Here is a 20,054-nt window from a genome sequence, read left to right on the forward strand (position 1 = left end):
ACAATATGCAGCCTTAATGTAGTCCTTCCCCCATTTAGAACCAGTCTGTTTTTCCCTGTCTAGTTCTAACTGTTGCTTCTTGACCTGCATACAGATTTCTCAGGAGTCAGATCAAGTGGTCTGGTATTCCCATCTCCTTCAGAATTTTGCAGTTTGTTGTGATTCACACAGTCAAAGGCTTTGGTGTAGACAATAAAGCAGAAGTGGATATTTTTCTGGAACTCTCTTGCTTTTATGATGATCCAACGGATGTTGGCAATTTAGATGCCACCAAACTCCTTGAAGAAGGAGATCTTAAAAAACTGAAGTGAAAAGTGAAAGTGAAAATTGCTCAGTCGTGTCTGATTCTTTGCAACCTCATGGACTATATAGTCCATGGAATTCTTCAGGCCAGAATACTGGAGTAGGTAGCCGTTCCCTTCTCTTGGGCATCTTCCCAACTCAGGGATTGAACCCACGTCCCCTGAATTGTGGGCAGATTCTCTACCATCTGAGTCACCAGGGAAGCCCAAGAATACTGGGATGGGTAACTTATCACTTCTCCAGGGGAACTTCCTAACCCAAGAATCAAACTACCTGGATTGCAGGCAGATTCTTTACCAGCTAAGCTACCAGGGAAGCTCTTGAAAGCTTAATAAAACCACAGTCAAATGCACCCTGAATATCACAGTTACAGGTAAGGATGGGGGAACACTGCTCAGGGTTGTGGCTTCTGAAGTCAGTAGAGGATAGCCTTCTCTGCTCCTGCTGTTCAACTTGAGGAGATTGGTACATTCCAGGGTTTGCACACCTATTACCTTATTTGCCATTCAGTTCACATAGCAGCTAACACTAAGATAAATGAAAATATATTTATACGAAATAATTCATTAAGAAAAGCTCATCATCTTATTCCATGACCACTGAGAGGGTGATCATAATAAATGATTTACAATAGGAAGATCTGAATATTTATTCAAAACTTCGCATTTTGTGATGTTACTACATTGGTTAATTTTTATAACTAATCAGGCTTGAAATACTCTTGACCTCAATGTGAAACAACTGGAGACCAAAATCCTTCCTGTTAACAAAGCTCTTTGTTAATCCCAAGTCCCACCTTGGTCCATTAATCCTAAATCCCACCTAGGTCCATTTTATTGTTGCAACAGCTCATTTGGGATGAAAATGAATGGGGAAGGGATAAAGGAGCATGTCTGTCTACAGGACTTCAGGCATCTTCTTTTTTTCACTTCACTAAAAAGTAGGCAAATTTCCATTCAATATAATAAAGAGCTTTTAAATATGCAGAGCTGTCTATCAATGGAATTAATTGCGTCAGCATATAGTAAGCTTTCTCATATGAGGAGTCTGCAAACTGTGGAAGATATGCAATAGCTACCATCCGAGGTGTCTTTCTATTCAGTAATGCTTTATTTCCTTTAAGCAGCTCTGGATGCAACAACTAATCTGTCTTGGGGAGAAATAAAGACAAACATTAATTGAAGACCTGTTTTGTGATAAGCATTGTGGTAGGCACGGACCAGGGATGACAACCACAGAGCCTCAGGCTTCAAGAGTATGACAAACAGCTGGGAAATTTTATTTTCCTCTTGATAAGCAGAGAGTGGGTACTAACCTTTCTTGACTTCTAGGATCCTTACCTTCTTCAGCAACTTCTGTCCACAGCTCTTATTTCATGTGTCACCAGGAATGCACCTGGTTTCGGTTCACAGCAGGCTACGTGCCTGAGTCTCAGCATCCAGCTGGTGCAGCAAGGGTCAAAGGGCACCAGACAAATTCATGTCAGCAGGAAGTAGCATCATCCTTTCAGAGTAAAAACTTAAAAACTACTTCACTGTAGGTCAAAGCACTTGTCCCAGTCAGGAAAGCCGGTCAATTTCCTCAACTCTGTTCCCTAGCAGAGTATTCTGGCCTTTGATTTTTCTCTCATGTTTGGGAAAAGACTGTGAGCTAACTTTCTGCTAACAACTGTGTTAATTCCTAGATGGCAATCTGGTCACAACCACAAATCCCTATGGTCTATCTTCTCCAGGCTCAAATGCATTTCTTTCTTTCTTGTTCATTTCCTTATATTTAAAATTTTAAGGTCCTGATATGTTAAGGCCCTGGCACCAAAGGAATCCAGTTTTAAAGAAAAGTCACTTATGTTTCAAGAGAAAATCTCATTCTTTAGCCAGAGAACCATTAATTTTTTCAATTAGCAGGAAAAAATAAGCCAAGACTGTTAATGCTTTACATTATTCCCCTAGGCTACAAAAAGATGATAACAAATTAATAAATAGTATTTATTGAACACTTATGTATGCCAAGTGTTCAACGGAATTAATTGCGTCAGCATATAGTAAGCTTTCTCATATGAGGAGTCTGCAAACTGTGGAATATAAATACTTACATTTATAAGTATTATTTCATTTAATCTTCATATCATTTGTATGATGTTGGGAGAATCCCCTGGAGAAGGGAAAGACTACCGACTCCAGTATTCTTGCCTAGAGAATTTCATAGACAGAGGAGCCTGGCAGATTACAGTCACAAATAATCGGACATGACTGAGTAACTAACATGCCCCATATATCTCTTTATTCTGGGAGTAATGGCTAGCTGGGATATACTCTTTTCACATGTGAGTTCAAGAGTGGAAAATGATGACCAGAAACCCCACAAAACAAAACATTTAAAGCCTCTGGCATGTATCTGTTCCTATCACATTAGCCAAGAATGTCATAAGAACAAGTTATAGTCTGTGGAGTGGGGATGTATGTTTTTCATTCAATAAACTAAAGCAGGCAAAGGGTGGGGAGAGGAAGAACTGTCAGTAAATATTACCAATCAATCCAGGGAAAAATGTGCTTTCCTTACAAGGTTGTGAAAGTCACAGAAGAAAAGTGCTTAGTTTAGTGCCTGGCACAGAGTGAGTGCTCAAAAACAGTGAACTAATAATATTAATTTGTTATTTTAACCTCCACGACAGAAAGGAAAAAAGGGACATTGACATTAACTTAGGGAAAACTTCATCTCTGCTTGACAAACTCTCTTTGCAAGAGGGAGCAGAAATATTTTATGCTATGTATGGTGGGCCAATGCCTTATTTTGTATGAAAGCAATTTGGTGATTTGTAATATGTTCACCCTTTGACACAGTTATTTTTAGAATCTTCTAGGAGACTATTTTAATAATATAGACAGAAATATAGGAAAATATTTATGTGTGAAGATGTTCATCAATGCCTTTTCAATCATAACAAAAATAAGAACAATATGCCCAGAAATAGAATATTTAAATCCACTTGAGGGAAGGAGAATTGCAAAGTTAACTTTCAAAGTGTCTAAGAAGATTTAATGAGATAGGAAAATGTACCTAAAATAAGGCTAAATGAATAAAGAAAAATATACAAATACACAATATAATCTTAGTTTTGTAAAACATTTGGATCTGTATCATTGAGAAATAACTGGATGAAAGTTTGAAAATTGCTAACACTGGCTAGATATAGACAATGGACAGATGATGTAGTCTGAGTACTTTTTATTTTCTTATTTTTTCCTTCTATATTTTCCAAATTTCCTACAGGAAACAAATAAACAAATGTTTTTAAGTTGCTAAGCTGATCATGGAGGTGCTTTGATGATGGAGGTTCCTAACCAAACTGCAGTAAGAGTTTGGATCATGTTTCCTAGAACTGAGATTCCTGGAAAGCTCTGCCTCGGTTCATTGCCATTTATCTTGTTGCCCTCTAATTATAAACAGTTGATGCAAATGACATCCACATCCATAGTTGAATCAATTCTTCTTCACTGACTACACTAAAGACTTTGACTGTGTGGGTCACCACTAACTAGAAAATTCTTCAAGAGATGGGAAAACCAGGCCATCTTACCTGCTTCCTGAGAAATCTGTATGAAGGTCAAAAAGCAATAGTTAGAACTGACCATGTTCTAAAATTGGAAAAGGAGCACATCAAGGCTGTATATTGTCAACCTGCTTATTTAACTCATATGCAGAGTACATCATTTGAAATGCTGGAGTGGATGAAGCACATACTATAATCACGATTTCAGGGAAAAATATCAATAAACTCAGATATGCAGATGGTATCACCCTTATGGGAACAAAGAGTGAACTAAAGAGCCTCTTGATGAAAGTGAAAGAGGAGACTGAAAAAGCTGGTTTAAAACTCAACATTCAAAAACCGAAGATCACAGCATCTGGTCCCATCACTTTGTGGCAAATAGGAAACAACAGAAATGCTGACAGACTATTTTGGGGTGCTCTGAAATCACTGCAGATGGTGAATGCAGCCATGAAATCAAGAAGAAAAGTTATGGCCAACCTAGACAGCTTATTAAAAAACAGAGACATTATTTCACCAACAAAGGTCTATCTACTCAAAGCTATGGTTTTCCATTAGTCATGTATGGAAGTGAGAGCTGCGCCATAAAGAAAGCTGAGTGCCAAAGAATTGATGCTTTTGAACTATGGTGCTGGAGAAGACTCTTGAGAGTCCCTTGGACTGCAAGGAGATCCAACCAGTCCATCCTAAAGGAGATCAGTCCTGAATATTCATTGGAAGGACTGATGCTGAAGCTGAAGCTCCAATACTTTGGCCACCTGATGCAAAGAACTGACTCATTTGAAAAGTCCCTGATCCTGGGAAAGCTTGAGGGGAGGAGGAGAAGGGGAGGATGGAGGATTAGATGGTGGATGACATCACTGACTCAATGGACCTGAGTCTGAGCAAGCTCTGGGTGTTAGTGATGGACAGGGGGGCCAGGCCTGCTGCCGTCCATGGGGTCGCAAAGAGTTGGACACGACTGAGTTACTGAACTGAACTGACCAGAAAAACACCTCTGACCCTACCAGCAGTATTAAAGAGGACAAGACTTCATTTCATTTGATTATTTCATAGACCTTGAAAATTACATCTGGAAAGGAATGTAGCTAATGTTACTGAGGTCTTTGGGAAATAGAGATAAAATATCTAATGTTGGAAAACTAGGGTTCTCTGTTTTGTTGCTGATTTATAATTCTAAATGATTATTTTAAGGCCTGCTTGACTTAGAAGAATGAATTTGGCTCATGACTTCGGAAAGACAGCCTTTAGAAGCCAGGCTCAAAAAATCCCTTCTAGTCACAAACTCACACACAGATCTTAGATATTTTGAGCTCTTCTTAGTGGGGAAGGCATCTAGTCCCTTACTCTCCAACAGTTATTGGAGTTATCTGCCCTCAGGATTCAACTCACCTATTGGTACCACCAGGTAAACAGTACCAGGCAAGTACTTTCTGGACAAAGTTTTCCCTAACTTCTCTCTCAACAGACTGGTTCCAAATAGGAAAAGGTGTACGTCAAGGTTGTATATTGTCACCTTGCTTATTTAACTTATATGCAGAGTACATCATGAGGAACGCTGGGCTGGAAGAAGCACAAGCTGGAATCAAGATTGCTGGGAGAAATATCAATAACCTCAGATATGCAGATGACACTACCCTTATGGCAGAAAGTGAAGAGGAACTCAAAAGCCTCTTGATGAAAGTGAAAGAGGAGAGTGAAAAGGTTGGCTTGAAGCTCAACATTCAGAAAACAAAGATCATGGCATCTGGTCCCATCACTTCATGGGAAATAGACGGAAAAACAGTGGAAACAGTGTCAGACTTTGTTTTTTTGGGCTCCAAAATCACTGCAGATGCTGATTGCAGCCATGAAATTAAAAGACGCTTGCTCCTTGGAAGGAAAGTTATGACCAACCTTGATAGTATATTAAAAAGCAGAGACATTACTTTGCCGACCAAGGTCCGTCTAGTCAAGGCAATGGTTTTTCCCGTGGTCATGTATGGATGTGAGAGTTGGACTGTGAAGAAAGCTGATCGCCGAAGAATCGATGCTTTTGAACTGTGGTGTTGGAGAAGACTCTTGAGAGTCCCTTATACTGCAAGGAGATCCAACCAGTCCATTCTAAAGGAGATCAATCCTGGATGTTCATTGGAGGGACTGATGCTAAAGCTGAAACTGCAATACTTTGGCCACCTCATGCGACGAGTTGACTCATTGGAAAAGACTCTGATGCTGGGAAAGGTTGGGGGCGGGAGGAGAAGGGGACGACGGAGAATGAGATGGCTGGATGGCATCACCGACTCTGTGGACATGAGTTTGAGTGTACTCCGGGAGTTGGTGATGGACAGGGAGGCCTGGCGTGCTGTGATTCATGGGGTCGCGGAGAGTCGGACACGACTGAGCGACTGAACTGAACTGAACTGAACTGAACTTCTCTCTCAGCACCAGCTTTCTTGCAGTCAAAATTGGACAGTTTATCTCAGCACTGGATTCATCAGCATGCCAAGAAGTTTCCCTTTACCACTCCCAAACTGATGTGAGTAAGTCTGCTCAAGTGCCCTTCCTAGACATAGATCTCCTATGCCAGGTTTCTGACTGGAGCACATTCTTATTTCCAGGTTACAAACTCCGAAATATTGGTTTCATATTGGAAAGGCTGACATAGTCTCAGTCATCGAGACTCAAGCAGTCTCCAACCAGCCTTATGTTGCCAAAAATATTTATTATCATTTCTTCATATAATCACTATTTCATACCAGTCATGGATTTCCCCAATGGCTCAGAGGGTAAAGAATCTGCCTGCAGGATGTGTGGGTTCAATCCCTGGGTCGGGAAGATCCCCTGGAGGAGGAAATGGCAACTTACTCCTGTATTCTTGCCTGAAAAATCCCATGGAGAGAGGAACCTACTGGGCTATAGTCCATGGGGTGGCAGAGTCAGACAGGACTGAGCGACTCACTTTCATTTTCCTTTGTACCAGAGCATTCCACTAAGGGCCAGGTTGGGTACTGTAAGCAGACACAGAAGAAAACTGGCCAATTGTCAGACACACAGAAGCCAACCAGCCTTCCTAGCCTGATTTTATCTTCAGTACAGTTCAGTCGCTCAGTCGTGTCCAACTCTCCGCGACCCCATGAATCACAGCATGCCAGGCCTCCCTGTCCATCGCCAACTCCCGGAGTTCACTCAAACTCATGTCCACAGAGTCGGTGATGCCATCCAGTCATCTCATTCTCCATCGTCCCCTTCTCCTCCCGCCCCCAAACTTTCCCAGCATCAGAGTCTTTTCCAGTGAGTCAACTCGTCGCATGAGGTGGGCAAAGTATTGCAGTATCAGCGTTAGCATCAGACCTTCCAATGAACACCCAGGAATGATCTCCTTTAGAATGGAAAGGTTGGATCTCCTGGCAGTCCGAGGGACTCTCAAGAGTCTTCTCCAACACCACAGTTTAAAAGCATAAATTCTTCGGCAATTAACTTTCTTCACTGTCCAACTCTCACATCCATACATGACCACGGAAAAAACCATAGCCTTGACTAGACGGACCTTGGTTGGCAAAGTAATGTCTCTGCTTTTTAATATACTCTCTAGGTTGGTCATAACTTTCCTTCCAAGGAGCAAGCGTCTTTTAATTTCATGGCTGCAATCAGCATCCGCTGTGATTTTGGAGCCCCTCCAAAATAAAGTCCGACACTATTTCCACTGTTTTTCCATCTATTTCCCATGGAGTGATGGGACCAGATGCCATGATCTTTGTTTTCTGAATGTTGAGCTTCAAGCCAACCTTTTCACTCTCCTCTTTCACTTTCATCAAGAGGCTTTTGAGTTCCTCTTCACTTTCTGCCATAAGGGTAGTGTCATCTGCATATCTGAGGTTATTGATATTTCTCCCAGCAATCTTGATTCCAGCTTGTGCTTCTTCCAGCCTAGCATTCCTCATGATGTACTCTGCATATAAGTTAAATAAGCAAGGTGACAACATACAGCCTTGACGTACTCCTTTTCCTATTTGGAACCAGTCTGTTGTTCCATGTACAGTTCTGACTGTTGCTTCCTGACCTGCATACAGGTTTCTCAACAGGCAGGTCAGGTGATCTGGTATTCCCATATCTTTCAGAATGTTCCACAGTTTATTGTGATCCACACAGTCAAAGGCTTTGGCATAGTCAATGAAGCAGAAATAGATGTTTTTCTGGAACTATCTTGCTTTCTCCATGATCCAGCAGATGTTGTCAATTTGATCTCTCCTTCCTCTGCCTTTTCTAAAACCAGCTTGAACATCTGGAAGTTCACAGCTCACATATTGCTGAAGCCTGGCTTGGAGAATTTTGAGCATGACTTTACTAGCATGTGAGATGAGTGCAATTGTGCGGTAGTTTGAGCATTCTTTGGCATTGCCTTTCTTTGGGATTGGAATAAAGACTGACCTTTTCCAGTCCTGTGGCCACTGCTGAGTTTTCCATTGCTGGCATATTGAGTGCAGCACTTTCACAGAATCATCTTTCAAGATTTAAAATAGCTCAACTGGAATTCCATCACCTCCACTAGCTTTGTTTGTAGTGAGGCTTTCTAAGGCCCACTTGACTTCACATTCCAAGATGTCTGGCTCTAGGTCAGTGATCACGTTATCGTGACTATCGTGGTCGTGAAGATCTTTTTTGTACAGTTCTTCTGTGTATTCTTGCCACCTCTTCTTAATATCTTCTGCTTCTGTTAGGTCCATACCATTTCTGTCCTTTTTAGAGCCCATCTTTGCATGAAATGTTCCCTTGATATCTCTAACTTTCTTGAAAAGATCTCTTGTTTTTCCTTTTCTGTTGTTTTCCTTTATTTCTTTGCATTGATCGCTGAGGAAGGCTTTCTTCTCTCTCCTTGCTATTCTTTGGAACTCTGTATTCAGATGCTTGTATCTTTCCTTTTCTCCTTTGCTTTTCACTTTTCTTCTTTCACAGCTATTTGTAAGGCCTCCTCAGACAGCCATTTTGCTTTTTTGCATTTCTTTTCCATGGGGATGGTCTTGGTCCCTGTCTCCTTTACAATGTCATGAACCTCTGTCCAGAGTTCATCAGGCACTCTATCTATCAGATCTAGTCCCTTAAATCTATTTCTCACTTCCACTGTATAATCATAAGGGATTTGATTTAGGTCATATCTGAATGGTCTAGTGGTTTTTCCTACTTTCTTCAATTTAAGTCTGAATTTGGCAATAAGGAGTTCATGATCTGAGCCACAGTCAGCTCCTGGTCTTATTTTTGCTAACTGTATACAGCTTGTCCATCTTTGGCTACAAAGAATATAATATTCCAATAACACAAGAGAAGACTCTACACATGGACATCACCAGATGGTCAACACCGAAATCAGATTGATTTTATCTTAGGAAATAGTAATAAGAACTATTATGTAAATTAAGCAGTTATTGAGGAATGGCCTCTGTGTCCTTTGCTGGAAAAAAAAAAAACTCTTTTGAAGCATAATTGATTTGTGAACAGAGCTGCTTTCCACAGATGGATGGGGTTGAGTCCTCATAGATCTCAACAGTAGTGATCAGGGGTCCCAGAAACACAAGTCACCTGTCTATTGATAGACTCGGGCTCCTGTGGTCCTTTAGGTGAAAAACAGACTGGGAGGTATACCCACCTCTCACACACTTCAGTGCCCCTGAGTCAGGACTATGAAAGAGAGGTTTTCATAAGCACACCAATGCTTCTTGACAACCAGCTAAGGCATCCATTCATTCCTGATAGAATTCTGCCCTGGCTCTTTGATTGTACTTGTCAGAGTCCTCTTGAACTGGAGCCATGTCTTAGTAATCCTTTAGTAACAAGGATAGTCCAGAGCACACTCCTTGAGTAGCCTGAGCCTTCTGCAGCTCCCATGGGGCACTGACCCAGGTACTCAGCAGTCTGTTAAGAAAACTTCAATACTGTCACTTCTGGGTTGCTTGTTTTGCAGGCCTCATTGTCAGAAAGTGGAGGAGTTGATCATTTTAGTTATATTCTTATATCCTCTCTTCAACCAAATTTCCCCTCAAGATGTTCAAACTGGCCACAACTCTGCCTTTTCTCAGCCCTTCTGCTACCTAAGCTGACTCTCAGTGAAATTATGAAGTTGACCATATTTGTCTCTTATCTCTCAGATCTCCCCTTCCCATCTAAGTCTCTAACTCCTGCTCTAAATTCCAGAAAGAATCTGATGCCTATTAGAGCTCAGTGTGGAGAAGTTTCAGTAGAGCCTTACATCCCGGTGCCTACAAATCCAGCAACTTAAATATCACTCCCTGTCTGCACTCACCTCTTGTGGTAAACTCAGAATAGAGTGTCCTCATGTTGCTTGAGCCTGGATTTCTCCCCTTTCTTCATGGTAGCTTTTACCTGATCCAGATCACGTATTCAAAATATACAGTAATTCACCAAGCAGCAGTCCTGTGGGAGGTATGGGGATTCTGCAGCTCTGTACCTAATAGGCTAAAATCACAACTTGTCAAAGGGAAAGAAGAATCAGGTTGACAGGTAAGCCCCATTGAAAGTGAAAGTTGCTCAGTCGTGTCAGACTCTTTGTGATCCCATGGACTATACAGTCCACGGAATTTTACAGGCCAGAATACTGGAGTGGGTAGCCATTCCCTTCGCCAGGGTAATCTCCCCAACTAAGGGATTGAACCCAGGTCTCCTGCATTGCAGGCCGATTCTTTACCAGCTGAGTCATAAGGGAAGCCCAAGAATACTGGAGTGGGTAGCCAATCCCTTCTCCAGCAGATCTTCCTGACCCAGGAATCAAACTGGGGTCTCCTGCATTGCAGGCAGAATCTTTACCAACTGAGCTACTAAGGAACCCCTAGAGCAACACAATTTATTTTCAGAAATTTTATAATTTCTGTTCAGAAGATGGTCAGAAGCTTGCTGCTACCTTGCCTTGACACATGTAGGCTGCCAAACTCATTGGTTTTTATTTTTTTAAAATTCCCTGAAGTTTCCATCATATTCTAGTGACCTTTCCAAAGTGTCTTAAAAGCATTTTGTGCAAATGTATCTCAAAGCCCCTTTGAAGCAATCTCCCACCACCCATGCAGTAAAAGTGCCAAACAGAAAAACACCAAAGTAGAAGACAGGTGGCTATTTCCAAGTGATGGCTTCCATAACTTGGAATCTCATGTTTCACTCTTTGTTTTCTGCTATTACCATAGTATTATCTGCATATCTGAGGTTGTTGATATTTCTTCTGGCTATCTTGATTTCAGCTTGTGAATAATGCAGCCCAGCTTTTCATGTGATGTACTCTGCGTAAAATTTAAGTAAGCAGCGTGACAATATACATCTTCTTGACCTGCATACATGTTCCTCGGAAGACAGATAAGGTGGTCTGGTATTCTCATCTCTTTAAGAATTTCCCAGTTTGCTGTGATCCAAGCAGTCAAAGGCTTTAACATAATCAATGAAGCACAAATAGATGTGTTTTTTTTGTCTTTTTTTTTAAATTCCCTTGCTTTCTCTATGATCCAATGAATGTTAGCAATTTGATCTCTGGTTCCTCTACCTTATATAAACCCAGCTTGTACACTGGGAAGGTCTTGGTTCACATACAGCTGAGGCCTAGCTTGAAGGACTTTGAGCATAACCATGCTAGCATGTGAAAATAGTTCAATTGTGCAGTAATTTTAAGCATTCTTTGGCATTGGCCTTCTTTGGGATTGGAAAGAAAACTGACCATTTCCTGTCCTGTGGCCACTGCTGAGTTTTCCAAATTTGCTGGCATATTGAGTGCAGCACTTTCACAGCATCATCTTTTAGGACTTGAAGTAGCTCAGCTGGAATCCCAGCACTTCCACTAGCTTTGCTCATAGTAATTCTTCCTAAGGACCATTTGACTTCACACTCTCGGATGTCTGGCTCTGGTGAGTGATCACACCATTGTGGTCATCCAGGTAATTAAGACCTTTCTTTGTGTAGTTATTCTTTGTATACTTGCCATATCTTCTTAACCTCTTCTGCTTCTGTTAGGTCCTTAGAGTTTCTGTCCTTTATCATGCCCATCCTTGCATGAAATATTCCCTTGATATTTCCAATTTACTTGAAGAGATCTCTAGTCTTTCCCATTCTATTGTTTTCCTCTATTTCTTTGCATTGTTCACTTAAGAAGGCTTTCTTATCTCTCCTTATTCTCTGGAACTCTGCATTCAGTTGTGTATATCTTTTCCTTTCTCCATTTCTTTTTGATTTTTTTCTTTCTTCAACTATTTGTAAAGCCTCCTCAGACAACCATTTTGTTTGCTTGCATTTCTTTTACTTTGGGATGGTTTTGGTCACCACCTCTTGTACACTGTTATGAACTTCCATCCGTAGTTCTTCAAGCACTCTATCTACCAGATCTAATCCCTTGAATCTGTCACCTCCACTGTATAATAAGGGATTTGATTTACGTCATACCTGAAAAGTCTAATGGTTTTCCCTACTTTCTTCAATTTAAGTCTGGATTTTGCAATAAGAAGCTCATGATCTGAGCCACAGTCAAATCCAGGTCTTGCTTTTGTTTTTGCTGACTGTATACAGCTTCTCTATGTTCACTCTTGCCATCTCCTGTTTGACCACTTCCAATTTGCCTTGATTCATGGACCTAACATTCCAGGTTCCTATGCAATATTGCTCTTTACAGCACCGGACCTTGCCTCTATCACTGGTCACATACACAACTGGGTATTGGTTTTGCTTTTGCTCCATCCCTTCAATCCTTCTATAGTTATTTCTTCAGTGATCTCCAGTAGCATACTGGGCACCTACCAACCTGGGGAATTCCTCATTCAGTATCCTATCATTTTGCCTTTTGATAATGTTCATGGGGTTCTCAAGGCAAGTATACTGAAGTGATTTGCCATTCCCTTCTCCAGTGGACCACATTCGGCTGTGGTCCATGTGATCAGATCGACTAGTTTCCTGTGATTATGATTTCAGTGTGTCTGCCCTCTGATGCCCCCTTGCAATACCTATCATCTTATTTGGGTTTCTTTTACCTTGGGTGTGGGATATCTCTTCACAGCTGCTCCAAGAAAGCGCAGTCGCTGCACCTTACCTTGGATGAGGGGTATCTCCTCAAGGCCGCCCCTCCTGACCTTGAACATGGAGTAGCTGGAATCAGTGAATTAAAATGGACTGGAATGGGTGAATTTAACTCAGATGACCATTATATCTACTACTGTGGGCAGGAATCCCTTAGAAGAAATGGATTAGCCATAATTATCAACAAAACAGTCCAAAATGTAGTACTTGGATGCAATCTTAAAAATGACAGAATGATTTCTGATTGTTTCCAAGGCAAACCATTCAATATTACAGTAATTCAAGTCTATGCCCCAACCAGTAATGCTGAAGAAGCCAAAGTTGAACAGTTCTATGAAGACCTACAAGACCTTTTAGAACTAACACTGAAAAAAGATGTCCTTTTCATTATAGGGGAATGGAATGCAAAAGTAGGCAGTCAAGAAACACCTGGAGTAACAGGCAAATTTGGCCTTGGAGCACGGAATGAAGCAGGACAAAGACTAATAGAGTTTTGTCAAGGGAACGCACTGGTCATAGCAAACCCCTCTTCCAACAACACAAGAGAAGACCCTACACATGGACATCACCAGATGGTCCACACCGAAATCAGATTGATTATATTCTTTGCAGCCAAAGATGGAGAAGCTGTATACAGTTAGCAAAGACAAGACCAGGAGCTGACTGTGGCTCAGATCATGAACTCCTAATTGCCAAATTCACACTTAATTGAAGAAAGTAGGGAAAACCACTAGACCATTCATATATGACCTAAATCAAATCCCTCATGATTATACAGTGGAAGTGAGAAATAGATTTAAGCGACTAGATCTGATAGATAGAGTGCCTGATGAACTCTGGACGGAGGTTCGTGACATTGTAAAGGAGACAGGGACCAAGACCATCCCCATGGAAAAGAAATGCAAAAGAGCAAAATGGTTGTCTGAGGAGGCCTTACAAATAGCTGTGAAATGATTAGAAGCAAAAAGTAAAGGAGAAAAGGAAAGATATAAGCATCTGAATGCAGAATTCCCAAGAAGAGCAAGTAGAGATAAGAAAGCCTTCGTCAGCAATCAATGGAAAGAAATAGAGGAAAATAACAGAATAGGAAAAACAAGAGATCTCTTCAAGAAAATTAGAGATACCAAGGGAACATTTCATGCAAAGATGGGCTCTAAAAAGGACAGAAATGGTATGGACCTAACAGAAGCAGAAGATATAAGAAGAGGTGGCAAGAATACACAGAAGAACTGTACAAAAAAGATCTTCACGACCACGATAGTCACGATAACGTGATCACTGACCTAGAGCCAGATATCTTGGAATGTGAAGTCAAGTGGGCCTTGGAAAGCCTCACTACAAACAAAGCTAGTGGAGGTGATGGAATTCCAATTGAGCTATTTCAAATCTTGAAAGATGATGCTGTGAAAGTGCTGCACTCCATATGCCAGCAAATTGGAAAACTCAGCAGTGGCCACAGGACTGGAAAAAGTCAGCCTTCATTCCAATCCCAAAGAAAGGCAATGCCAAAGAATGCTCAAACTACCACACAGTTTCACTCATCTCACATGCTAGTAAAGTCATGCTCAAAATTCTCCAAGCCAGGCTTCAGCAATATGTGAACCATGAACTCCCAGATGTTCAAGCAGGTTTTAGGAAAGGCAGAGGAAGGAGAGATCAAATTGACAACATCCGCTGGATTATGGAGAAAGCAAGAGAGTTCCAGAGAAACATCTATTTCTGCTTCATTGACTATGCCAAAGTTTTTGACTGTGTGGATCACAATAAACTGTGGAAAATTCTGAAAGACATGGGAATACCAGACCACCTGACCTGCCTGTTGAGAAACCTGTATGCAGGTCAGGAAGCAACAGTTAGAACTATACATGGAACAACAAACTGGTTCCAAATAGGAAAAGGAGTACATCACGGCTGTGTATTGTCACCTTGCTTATTTAACTTCTATGCAGAGTACATCATGAGGAACGCTGGGCTGGAAGAAGCACAAACTGGAATCAAGATTGCCGGGAGAAATATCAATAACCTCAGATATGCAGATGACACTACCCTTATGGCAGAAAGTGAAAAGGAATTCAAAAGCCTCTTGATGAAATTGAAAGAGGAGAGTGAAAATGTTGGCTTGAAGCTCAACATTCAGAAAACGAAGATCATGGCATCTGGTCCCATCACTTCATGGGAAATAGATGGGGAAACAGTGGAAACAATGTCAGACTTTATTTTTGGGGGCTCCAAAATCACTGCAGATGCTGATTGCAGCCAGGAAATTAAAAGACGCTTACTCCTTGGAAGGAAAGTTATAACCAACCTTGATAGTATATTAAAAAGCAGAGACATTACTGTACCAACCAAGGTCTGTCTAGTCAAGGCTATGGTTTTTCCCGTGGTCATGTATGGATGTGAGAGTTGGACTGTGAAGAAAGCTGATCGCCGAAGAATCGATGCTTTTGAACTGTGGTGTTGGAGAAGACTCTTGAGAGTCCCTTGGATTTCAAGGAGATCCAACCAGTCCATTCTAGAGGAGATCAGTCCTGGGTGTTCATTGGAAGGACTGATGCTATAGCTGAAAGTGCAATACTTTGGCTACCTCATGCGACGAGTTGACTCACTGAAAAAGATTCTGATGCTGTGAAAGGTTGGGGGCTGGAGGAGAAGGGGACGACCGAGAATGAGATGGCTGGATGGCATCCCCGACTCTGTGGACATGAGTTTGAGTGAACTCCGGAAGTTGGTGATGGACAGGGATGCCTGGCGTGCTGTGATTCATGGGGTCACGGAGATTCGAACATGACTGAGCGACTGAACTGAACTGATACAGCTTTTTTATCTTTGGCTGCAAAGAATATAATCAACCTGATTTCAGTATTCACCATCTGGTGATGTCCATGTGTAGAGTCATCTCTTGTGTTGTTGGAAGAGGGCATTTAGTATGACCAGTGTGTTCTCTTGGCAAAACTCTGTTAACCTTTGCCCTGCTTCATTTTGTACTCCAAGGACAAACTTGCCTTTTACTCCAGGTATCTCTTGACTTCCTACTTTTGCATTCCAATCCCATATGATGAATGTTAGGTGTTAGTTCTAGAAGATCTTATAGGTCTTCAAAGAACACTTCAATTTCAGCTTCTTTAGCATTACTATTTGGGGGCAGACTTGGATTACTGTGATTTTGAATAGGTTGTCTTGGAAACTAACCAAGGTCCCTCAGTTGTTTTAAAGATTACACCCAAGTACTGCATTTTGGCCTCTTTTGTTGAGTATGAGTATTCACTATGTTGTGAAGTAGGCTGATATCCTTAAAGAATAGGGTCCTTTCACTGGGATTTCTCCTCAAGATATTGGTTGGAAGGAGCATCTTCCAAGTTGTGTTCAGACAATGAATTAATGTATATTAGGCTGTGTTGGAGAAGACTCTTGAGAGTCCCTTGTACTACAAGGAGATCCAACCAGTCCATTCTAAAGGAGATCAGTCCTGGGTGTTCATTGGAAGGACTGATGCTAAAGTTGAAACTGCAATACTTTGGCCACCTCATGCGACGAGTTGACTCACTGGAAAAGACTCTGATGCTGGGAAAGGTTGGGGGCGGGAGGAGAAGGGGATGACAGAGAATGAGATGGCTGGATGGCATCACCGACTCTGTGGACATGTTTGAGTGAACTCTGGGAGTTGGTGATGGACAGGGAGGCCTGACGTGCTGTGATTCATGGAGTCGCGGAGAGTCGGACACGACTGAGCGACTGAACTGAACAGAGGCTGACTTCTAGTTGTGCTCCTCTGTTTGTTTCCTAGAAGGTCAAGAGCCATGTGCGTTGAGAAAGGCTTAAAGTGGGTCAGTTTTCTTACATTTTCTTAACTCAGATGCTAGGAGTACTGCCTATGTAAACCTTTGCCTTGGGTCATGAATGACTGACGTATAAGAGAAGAGTTTTAATGCCTCAAGCTCACCTCTAGTACAAAAGTCTCTAACCCTCTGAGGTGGCTCTGAGCACAACACTCCACTATATCCCTATGAGTGGAATATTGTTAAAGAGAAGGAAATGGCCTCAGGTTAATGACAGTGTTTGCCAAAGACCACAGTGCCAGCTAATAGGAGAGGTGGGATTGAGCTACATGTAGGACTCATTCCATTCAGTTTTGAAGGAACAAAAATGAAAGGAAAAAAGAAGAGGCTTGAAGGCAGGCCAAGGGAAGGTAACATACAGGCATTATTAGGGAGCGTGAGTGAATGAACTGTTCAGCTAGATTGGAGAAGGGGTGCTTTAACTGGATAATGGAAGAACTGGTAGCAAAATTGCATTATATATGTATACACACATACATCATAGGGAGCATGAAGCAGGCATTGCCTTAGCTAGGCAAATGGATTCCCCAATAGTACAGAAACTGCCTTCACCCAAGGAACACAGTCTCCCAACTCTAGCTTTTCTCATTGATTCTATTTGCCTTTCAGCAAGTATCAGACATCTGTTTAACATTATGCAAGTATTGCTATCAATGAGAGATGCTTGAGCCTGCCAGAGGGGCTGCCTCATGGGAAACAGGAAGCAAAACTTGAGCCTCAAAAATAGAGCTCTCTACTGGTGGAGTTCTCTGCTATTGCCATGACCATTTAGTCACAGCGGGAATGGAACACTGCTAGCAAGGTCATGAGATAGTCAGTATACAAGCACTGAGGCAGGCCTTCAGCATGTGTGCCCTCAACCCCAGACCTATGTGGGCCCCATAAGAAGAGGGTGGCTGGGTGTTCTTGTGCCTATCTTTACCCACAAATCACGTGTTTGCTTTTATTATGCTGGGTACCAGTCTGGTCCTGAAGTTCACTGCTTGCACAGACAACACTCATTCCTTCATTCATTCAGACACTGCTGCTGCTGCTAAGTCACTTCAGTCATGTCTGACTCTGTGTGACCCCATAGATGGCAGCCCACCAGGCTCCCCTATCCCTGGGATTCTCCAGGCAAGAACACCGGAGTGGGTTGCCATTGCCTTCTCCTCATTCAGACACAAATGAGATCAATTCTTACCCAGCTCATAGATCAATAAGATTTGGCAACTCCTCAGAGTCTTAAAGATTACATTATTTTTAAAACTGAAGAGTTAAAAACAAGAGTCCAAAATTAGGGGTACTATTTGACTGTCAAACAGATGTCCCTTCCCTTACGCCATTGCCCTTGTGTCTGCCTGCTTTGAGTTCTCCTGGCAATTTACTTCTCAGGTCTCCACTTTCCAGACACTACAGGGTCTTCCTGTGAACTACAGGGTTTAGAGCCTAGTGTTCTCAGTTGCTCCTCCTCCTCTCCATCCCAGAATTTGACACATGTTTGGGATTCCATGAAACCCAAACAGGGAAAAGAGCAATCAGGAAGCCACATACCTAAGCTGGGAGCCTGCACAGAGTGGTTTTTCCTTCTGACCACTTATGTCCAGGAAAGAAAGAGCAGCAGACCCCTTCCCCAATGCCCTGAGTCCAGAGCTTGTCCCTTCAGAAAAACGGAGCTGCCCTCTTTTGCCCCTTGTCTCTCCTCTAGGTGCCTCTAGACCCTTTCTTGCACTGTTGTGGGCTTGTCTATGGCTCCTGGGGGCAGGCACAGGGAGCAGCAGCATGCTCTCCACCCACACTTGCTGCATTGAGCTTAGTGGTCCCTTTATTTAAAACTTGGTAGGAAGTCAAGAAACACCTGGAGTAACTGGCAAATTTGGCCTTGGAGCACGGAATGAAGCAGGGCAAAGGCTAATAGAGTTTTGTCAAGAGAATGCACTGGTCATAGCAAACACCCTCTTCCAACAACACAAGAGAAGACTCTACACATGGACATCACCAGATGGTCAACACCGAAATCAGATTGATTATATTCTTTGCAACCAAAGATGGAGAAGCTGTATACAGTTAGCGAAAACAAGACCAGGAGCTGACTATGGCTCAGATCATGAACTCCTTATTGCGAAGTTCAGACTTAAATTGAAGAAAGTCGGGAAAACCACTAGACCATTGAGATATGACCTCAATCAAATCCCTTATGATTATGCAGTGGAAGTGAGAAATAGATTTAAGGGACTAGATCTGATTGACAGAGTGCCTGATGAACTCTGGACGGAGGTTCGTGACATTGTACAGGAGACAGGGACCAAGACCATCCCCATGGAAAAGAAATGCAAAAGAGCGAAATGGCTGTCTGAGGAGGCCTTACAAATAGCTGTAAAAAGAAGAGAGGCGAAAAGCAAAGGAGAAAAGGAAAGATATAAGCATCTGAATGCAAAGTTCCAAAGAATAGCAAGGAGAGATAAGAAAGCCTTCCTCAGTGATCAATGCAAAGAAATAGAGGAAAACAACAGAATAGGAAAAACAAGAGACCTCTTCAAGAAAATTAGAGATTCCAAGGGAACATTTCATGCAAAGATGGGCTCGATAAAGGACAGAAATGGTATGGACCTAACAGAAGCAGAAGATATTAAGAAGAGGTGGCAGGAATACACAGAAGAACTGTACAAAAAAGATCTTCACGACCAAGATAGTCACGATAATGTGATCACTGACCTAGAGCCAGACATCTTGGAATGTGAAGTCAAGTGGGCCTTAGAAAGCATCACTACGAACAAAGCTAGTGGAGGTGATGGAATTCCAGTTGAGCTATTTCAAGTCTTGAAAGATGATGCTGTGAAAGTGCTGCACTCAATATGCCAGCAGATTTGGAAAACTCAGCGCTGACCACAGGACTGGAAAAGGTCAGTCTTCATTCTAATCCCAAAGAAAGGCAATGCCAAAGAATGCTCAAACTACCGCACAATTGCACTCATCTCACACGCTAGTAAAGTCATGCTCAAAATTCTCCAAGCCAGGCTTCAGCAGTATGTAAACCGTGAACTCCCAGATGTTCAAGCAGGTTTTAGAAAAGGCAGAGGCACCAGAGATCAAATTGCCAACATCCGCTGGATCATGGAGAAAGCAAGAGAGTTCCAGAAAAACATCTATTTCTGCTTCATTGACTATGCCAAAGCCTTTGACTGTGTGGATCACAATAAACAGTGGAACATTCTGAAAGAGATGGGAATCCCAGACCACCTGACCTGCCTCTTGAGAAACCTGTATGCAGGTCAGGAAGCAACAGTTAGAACCGGTCATGGAACAACAGACTGGTTCCAAATAGGAAAAGGTGTACGTCAAGGTTGTAT

This window comes from Moschus berezovskii, chromosome 22 (assembly GCF_049115385.1).
Source record: "Moschus berezovskii isolate FMDL1 chromosome 22, NW_MosBer_1.0, whole genome shotgun sequence".
NCBI classification, from domain to species: Eukaryota; Metazoa; Chordata; class Mammalia; order Artiodactyla; family Moschidae; genus Moschus; species Moschus berezovskii.